General features: G+C 45.5%; 1 pseudogene; it reads left to right on the forward strand.

The window, feature by feature from the left end:
• The first annotated feature begins 2,032 nt into the window (after positions 1 to 2,032).
• LOC124790628 lies at positions 2,033 to 2,150 on the forward strand (annotated as a pseudogene).
• The last annotated feature ends 6,391 nt before the right edge of the window (positions 2,151 to 8,541 follow it).

The raw sequence follows: 8,541 nt of genomic DNA on the forward strand, positions 1-8,541 counted from the left end.
GTCCCATAGTGCTCAGAGCCATATGAACCATCCCACTTTTCAAGAAGGGAAGTCGAACAGATGTGCAGAACTATAGACCTATATCTCTAACGTCGATCAGTTGTAGAATTTTCGAACAAGTATTATGTTCGAGTATAATGACTTTTCTGGAGACTAGAAATCTACTCTTTAGGAATCAGCATGGGTTTCGAAAATGACGATCGTGTGAGACCCGGCTCGCGCTATTCGTCCACGAGACTCAGAGGGCCATAGACACGGGTTTCCAGGTTGATGCCGTGTTTCTTGACTTCAGAAAGGCGTTTGATACAGTTCCCCACAGTCGTTTAATGAAAAAGTAAGAGCATATGGACAATCAGACCAATTATGTGACTGGATTGAAGAGTTCCTAGTAAACAGAACACACCACGTCATTCGCAATGGAGAGAAGTCTTCCGAAGTGAGAGTGATTTCAGGTGTGCCGCAGGGGAGTGTCGTAGGACTCACATTATATATAAATGACCTTGTAAATAACATTGGAAGTTCACTGAGGCTTTTTGCGGATGATGCTGTAGTATATCGAGAGGTTGTAACAATGGAAAATTGTACTGAAATGCAGGAGGATCTGCATCAAATTGACGCATGGTGCAGGGAATGGCAATTGAATCTCAATGTAGACAAATGTAATGTGCTGCGAATAGCTAGAAAGAAAGATCCTTTATCATTTAGCTACAATATAGAAGGTCTGCAACTGGCAGCAGTTAATTCCATAAATTATATGGGAGTAGGCATTAGGAGTTATTTAAAATGGGGTCACCGTATAAAATTAATCGTCGTTAAAGCAGATGCCAGACTGAGATTCATAGGAAGAATGCAAAGGAATGCAGTCCGAAAACAAAGGAAGTAGGTAACAGTACACTTGTTCGCCCAGTGCTTGAATACTGCTCACCGGTGTGGGATTCGTACTAGATAGGGTTGATAGAAGAGAGAGAGAAGATCCAAAGGAGAGTAGCGCGCTTCGTTACAGGATCATTTAGTAATCGAGAAAGCGTTACGGAGATGATAGACAAACTCCAGTGGAAGACTCTGCTGGAGAGACGGTCAGCAGCTCGGTACGGGTTTTTGTTGAATTTTCGAGGACACACCTTCACCGAGGAGTCAAGCACTATATTTGTCCTCTCCTACGTATATCTTGCGAAGAGACCATGAGAATAAAGTCAGAGAGATTGGAGCCCACACAGAGGCGTACCGACAATCTTTCTTTCCACGAACAATACTTGACTGGAATAGAAGGGAGAACCAATAGAGATACTCAAGGTACCTTCCGCCACACACCGCCACGTGGCTTTCGCAGTATGGTTATGGATGTAGATGTAGATGTAGATACATTAATAACCAATGTAAGTGCCATAATATTGCATGCAACCACGCAAACGGGAACGTACGCTCCACAGTTAAGATATAATACGGTTTTGTGTTGGTCAGGTTGAATCAATTGCGGTTAATCAAGTAACGTGGCATAGGAAGTTTATTTGTTATGATACTGACAATGTACATTTTGATACGACAATATTTGTACACTTGGTCTATGGCAGATAATGAGGTAGTATATGATAATGTCGATATGTACAATGCTTCGACTGTTTAACTGTTCACTGTGTCAGTGTTGTGATTTTGCCGGGTTGATGATTATTTGTTTAGCCCTTCCTGTATTTAAAGTTAACTTGCTTTGTGAGTCCTCAGTGCCAGTGGAAACTAAACACGCCGGTTCACAGTGACAGTAAATGACTAATGTGCTTTACTATCGCTATCAACCGGTATGTTTATTTTCCACTGGCACTGACAATTCGCAAAGCAAATTAACGTAGGAGAGACTATCAGAAAATGTTTCAACATTGAATAAATACACTGCTGGATAGTGAAAGAGAAACACCTGAAAAGATAATGAATAACGAAAGTTTCCTAATTTTCCGTGTACGGTTATAGCAACAGATCAAGGCAACGTTGGCTAGATACTATCCACACAGACTTGAAGGCCTGCAATCTGACGAAGCAGGCCAACGGCCTTGCCGCAGTGGTAACACCGGTTCCCGTCAGGTCACCGAAGTTAATCATTGTCGGGCTGGGCTAGTACTTGGATGGGTGACCATCCGGTCTTCCGAGAGCTGTTGGCAAGCGAGGTGCACTCATCCCTTGTGAGGCAAACTGAGGAGTAACTTGATTGAGAAGTAGCTGCTCCGGTCTCAGAAATTGTCATACGGCCGGGAGAGTGATGTGCTGACCACATGCCCCTCCATATCCGCATCCAGTGACGCCTATGGGCTGAGGATGACGCGGCGGCTGGTAGGTACCATTGGACCTTCATGACCTGTTCGGGAGGAGTTTAACCTGACGAAGCACTGATAGAGACAGAGAGACAAGAAAGTGGACGGTACTGCATTGTAGATAGACAGTGAAGATGAAGAAAAGAAGAAGAGACTGTATTACGAAGAACATGTGTTTGTATTTGTAGGAGATTTTGTAGTATACAGGATGCTAAATTCAGTATACAGAGCTATCACCTGTGCCGCTGTTCTTCAATCGAAAATGACGTGTCAGTTTCTCAGCAACCCGTGACCAGACGTACATAGAGGTTTGTGACCGCAGCTACAGTCAAAGGCCCTTAGTAAAGTGGTAGGTCAGGGCAGCACAACTTGTGGCCTCGCATCTTCTTGCTCGAACGTAATATCACGTAAACCTCACAAATAGGTGACAACTACCGGCGACGCACACCAGAAAAATAATAACTGCTGGCTTTTTTCCCTTAAACACCATAACCCTTAGTTAAACTAAGAGATCTGAAATTATCTTAAAATAATGTGTGTTATATTTTTACCAGTCATGCACACTATCTGGTCTGTTGTTGTATCTAGAGCGTGCAATAGAATGTAGCTTTGTTCTGAAAATATATCTGTGTATAGCGTGCTAGGCGCCTGAAAGCAGGCTACCTGGTAGTAGGCATGCAGAAAAGGAGGACTGTCAAGAGGTTCCCTGTTTACAGGTGCCGAGGGGTCCATCACCGTTACAGGTACATTTTCAAAGTGCCTAACAAAGGAGGGCAGTTGGCACTGGGAGTGTCGCAAAAGCGGGAGCCTGAGGAAACCTTTTCTGTTTTCTTGACACATATGCCACTGTCGCACCCCTCCGCGATCACGCCTCAGGAGGGTTCCAAACAGGAAGGCTGAAGACTATAAGCACACTTTGCTGCTTCTGACCACCTAGTTTTGTAAAATTGTTTTCAACACTCCCTAGTGGTTTCACACTGCTCACTAGAGCAAAAACAGCAATCGCACTCCAAGGCATGCGATCGTTTTCACTGGGGTTGCTGGCCTACAGTGCTAGTAGAGAAGCGTTGAATCGTGCTTGGGGTTGTCAACAGTTTCAGCAAATGTCAAGAATTTCGTCCTGTCTCTCATTAAAATCAAACTGTCGTTTTCGACCCCGAATCAACGCCCAAAGGAAATGGCTTTCTTTATGCCCTTTGTGCCACCCCCGAAGGATATACGTGGCGACAGTGAGCAGCGGTGTGTCGGAAAAGCTTTCCCGAGTCACCCTTAAGAAATCTGTGTTATTTCAACAACAAGAATCATGGCTGTGACCTTCATTGCGGAGTCATCAGAAGAAGTAAATATGGGGCAAAAAACTGTGTGACAACCTTGACATCACTTGACGCGTCGACGGTGGCGAGGGCATAACTGTGAAGTCTGGTATAATTGTGGATTTTTTTGAGTAGGTTGACACCTTGCTGTTTCAAGCGTCACCGTACCCGAGAATGACATCGTAGGATCTGTTGGAAACCCCTTGCTTCATCTCGGAGGTCAATTGTTCAACAGTTGCACGTCTATTCGCCCGTACACATTTCCATAGCCATTGTTGACCCCATCACTTATGGATCGTGGTGCAACACAATTGCCTCGGCGCTGATTTTTCTTAGTGTCATTTTGGCATGCACGGTGTACTTTAACTATGGCGGTACGTGAACAGTTTAGAAATAGTCGTCACCGAAATGCTTCCACCCTCGGCCAGAAAGCCAAAGATCATTCCCGTTTGGACGTCAGATAATTCGCTATGTATCCGCATTGCGACAGCGACATATTTACCACGTCTCCCCGGCAAGTTTTATATACTCCGCCATTGCTAGTGACGCTAGATGCAGTCTGTGAGTCGTCAGTGCAGGTCGACCATAGTTGGTGACCACATTAATGTGACTGGACTGTGTACTACAGGCTGTCGACAAAATACCGGTGCAGTTACAGGAATCATATTCTGTACTCGGATATTTTGGACACATAGCTTTTTCTGCAACTACAACACTACGAAAATTCCATTTTTCATCACGACGTAGCACCACCGTGAACTCATGTGCTAGGGAGACCTTTACTTAAATCTGAGGACACGATTCCCTAATTACACAATTACCCTCGAAAGACGCCCGATATCACGGCATGAGTGCGTGTGTGTGTCGTGTGAATGACTCCCCTTACGTGACCCCTCTTCCAACAGATAAGCGACGCTGTGTAAGTACAGCAGTGACTACAGGAATTCCACATATGTTAGCAAAAGGATGGGACGAAGTCGATTTACCCTTGGAAGTTTATCACGCGTATAGAATGGGGCTGGGAGGAGGGGGGCTGTAAGATAGATCAAAACTTTATTCTGGTGCTGATTAAGTAAGGACACCAAATTGCTAAGGCCATCAGCGTCTTGTTCACCCTCCACTCTCCCCACACCATCACCAGTACAAGCCGGCCGCGGTGTCCAAGCGGTTCTAGGCGCTTCAGTCCGGAACCGCGCGACCGCTACGGTCGCAGGTTCAAATGCTGCCTCGGGCATGGGTGTGTGTGATGTCCTTAGGTTAGTTAGGTTTAAGTAGTTCTGAGTTCTAGGGGACTGATGACCTCAGATGTTAAGTCCTATCGTGCTCAGAGCCATTTGAACCATTTTGAACCATCACCAGGACAAAAGCGGTGAACCGAATGTGCCTGCATGTAGAAAAAATTCTGTGTGCAAGTTTGACAAAGTGTACTTCACTTTGCGCAGAGTGCATCTGAGGCGTAACGTGGGAACCAGCATGGTATTCACCCAGTGGGATATGGGATACCGCTTAGAAGTCTGATCGGAAATTCATTTACCGTGTAGCTATCATTAGGCTTCCTCTCTCTCTTCAGAAATTTTCTCTCCCAGATCTCTAGGACATGGCCAGCTAAAACTTCCCTGCAATGAATCCTTTATATGATTTCTGGAAAACACTGGCAACAAAGTTTTATCAGCTGCCGGCGCTATCTGATGCCGCGCAGCGTCCTCGACTCCCAGTAGGCTGGCGGTGCCCAGCAGGACGCTGTCCGGCGTTTATTGCTGCCAGAGCGACTCTTTTTCGTCCGCGGCCGGCTCTCTCCCTGCGCGCCTCTTTGCGCCCAGAGCGCCGGACCACCGACTGCAACTTTCCTTTCACGGCAACTCGCTTATTGTCGGCCAGTTTCCGCGCCGGCGCTAATTCCGGCAGCAGCGCAATGCCTCCCGGGAAGGCAGCCCCACGCCGCCACCGGGCGTCATATTTCATTAGCGGCGGCCAGGTGTCGCTTCCTCGTGCGATGCCAGGCACTCCTTTGTCAGCCGCGCGTGGTATTCCGTGACGCTGCGGCAGGCAATTCCGCGCACAGGTGCCTGACTTTGTAACGTAAACAGGTATGCATAAACATGCACTCGTGCTGCATAACAGTCTGTAAGGTAAGTGGCAACAGGTGTACAGAATGGACGGAAAAGACTACACTTCCGGGTAACCCATCAGTCTTTCGACTGGTCTGTGTATCTAATACATACGTAACTTTACAGCCAGCATCTGCATCGACAACTTTATCTCTAATAGCTTATTGCCTGCACCTTCAGCAGCGTTCAGATATGCCACATATAATTTCGAGGGGGCAAAGATTATTCACTCCAGTGCGCACGCACACATGAATCGTTAATCGTATACAGGTGGCACAGCAATGGAGTCACGTGGTCAACCGCGCGTTCACTGCCTCTACGTGCGCATAAGGAAGTAGCGATCATTGAGTCATTTATGTTTCAAGCTAACATTGTACGCTTTTATTTATTTATTTATTTATTTTAGTCGTCGTGTGATTGATTTGAAGCGACCCGTCACCAAATTTTCTCCTGTGCCAACGTGTTCATCTCAGAGTAGCATTTGCAAAAATACCTTCTAAGATAAAATTTCACTTTAACAATCGATTTACTTATAACGTGAAACAAATTGGTGCTATCCGTCAACAATGCGCATTTCACAAGAAGTATTTGTTTGGGCTGACTCCAGCTGCACATTGCAGATACGAAGTTCCACATCTTTACAAAAACACCAGAGAAGATGCACCTGATAGTTTCTATTTGACGAGCACTTTTGCTCAGTTGTTTTTCATACATGGTGTGATTACATGTAATCCTATGTAATTTTATATTCTGATGAACACTGCCTTAGGGCAGTCGAATCCATGGTCTGTTTGACAATAATTTTGTGCAACCAAGGTGGCTACACATACATCCTACAGCTAAATAACTTACGGTTGCTGGACTTCAGTCAATAAAAATGTTTAAAGTTTCACAATTCTTAGAACGGACACCAGGTGAATGTGCAATATGCTCATCGGACAAAAACGCTGAGAAATAACTCATTACAAGGATCATTTAATACCATGTAATTCCGTCCTTCTGTTAGGAAGTGAGTCGCCATGGCAGTGCACGTATGCTGCATCTAGGTGAAGCTACGAGCAGAGGATTTGGTCTCACTGTTCCTTCAAATTGCGGAGCCCTTGATGGCGGCGTTTTACCTGCCGTTTCAACACGCACCTCAGATTTTCTATGGGGCTTAGATCAGGTGATAATACATGACGATCGAGATGTAATAGGGTAGGGAGTGTTCTCAATTTTTTTTCTTTTTTGAGTCATCGGACTTCTGCTCGTTTGATGCGGTTCACCACGAACTCCTTTCCTGTGCCAATCTCTTCATGTCAGAGTAGCACTCAGTTTTGAAAGTCTCTTCGGTTTTGCTGCTAGATACTAAAATCAACTCGATTCGAAACTCAGCGGCACTCAGCAGCCGAATCAGCGTTCTCCTGAAGATGGCCAATAGTTGGATCGCCGAAATATTGAATCGAGTTGATTTAAAAATCTGCACCAAACCCAAAGACACTGTCAAGACTTATTACGCCGGGGAAGCCTAAGAAGTCGCGTCCTCAGTTATTTGTTGGGTGTGTCGCAGTCTCTCTCTCTCTCGTTACAGTTTTTATCCTGTACAGCTAGCTGGCTGTTGTGGCCGAGCGGTTCTAGGCGCTTCAGTCTGGAACCGCGCGACCGCTACCGTCGGAGGTCCGAATCCTGCCTCGGGGATGGATGTGCTTGATGTCCTTAGTTAGGTTTAAGTAGTTCTAAGTTCTAGGGGACCGATGCCCACAGATGTTAAGTCCCTTAATGCTCAGAGCCATTTGAACCTGTACAGCTCCCTCTACTACCATGGCTGCATGATATCTTAACAGATGGTCTGTCATTCTGTTCTGTCTTCTCGTCAGCGTTTTCCATGTGTTCCTTTAATCTCCAATTCTGCACAGAAACTCTTCATTCCTTACGTTGTCAGCCAGCGTAATTTCCAACATTCTTCCGTAGCACCGCATCTCAAACGCTTCGATTCTCATTTGGTCCTCTTTTCTCATTGTCCGTGATTCTCTACTAAATAATGGTATGGTCCGAATGTGGGGGACCAGCCCACTCGTCGCTTATAGGGTACATGTACATCTACATACATACTCCGTAATCCACCATACGGTGCGTGGCGGAGGGTACCTCGTACCACAACTAGCATCTTCTCTCCCTATTCCACTCCCAAACAGAACGAGGGAAAAATGACTGCCTATATGCCTCTGTACGAGCCCTAATCCCTCTTATATTATCTTTGTGGTCTTTCCGCGAAATATAAGTTGGCGGCAGTAAAACAGTACTGCAATCAGCCTCTAATGCTGGTTGTCTAAATTTCCTCAGTAGCGATTCACGAAAAGAACGCCTCCGTTCCTCTAGAGCCTCCCACTAGAGTTCCTGAAGGATTTCCGTAACACTCTTGTGATGATCAAACCTACCAGTAACAAATCTAGCAGCTTCTATGTCCTCCCTCAATCCGACCTGATGTAGATCCCAAACGCTCGAGCAGTACTCATGAATAGGTCGCATTAGTGTTTTATAAACGGTCTCCTTTACAGATGAACCACATCTTCCCTAAATTTTACCAATGAACCGAAGACGACTATCCGCCTTCCCCGCAACTGCCATTACATGCTTGCCCACTTCATATCGCTCTGCAATGTTACGCCCAAATATTTAATCGACGTGACTGGGTCAAGCGCTACACAACTAATGAAGTATTCAAACATTACGGGATTCTTTTTCCTATTCATCTGCATTAATTTACGTTTATCTATATTTAGAGTTAGCTGCCATTCTTTACACCAATTACAAATCCTGTCCAAGTCATCTTGTATCCTC

The sequence above is a fragment of the Schistocerca piceifrons genome, chromosome 3 (genome assembly GCF_021461385.2).
Source record: "Schistocerca piceifrons isolate TAMUIC-IGC-003096 chromosome 3, iqSchPice1.1, whole genome shotgun sequence".
Lineage (NCBI taxonomy): Eukaryota > Metazoa > Arthropoda > Insecta > Orthoptera > Acrididae > Schistocerca > Schistocerca piceifrons.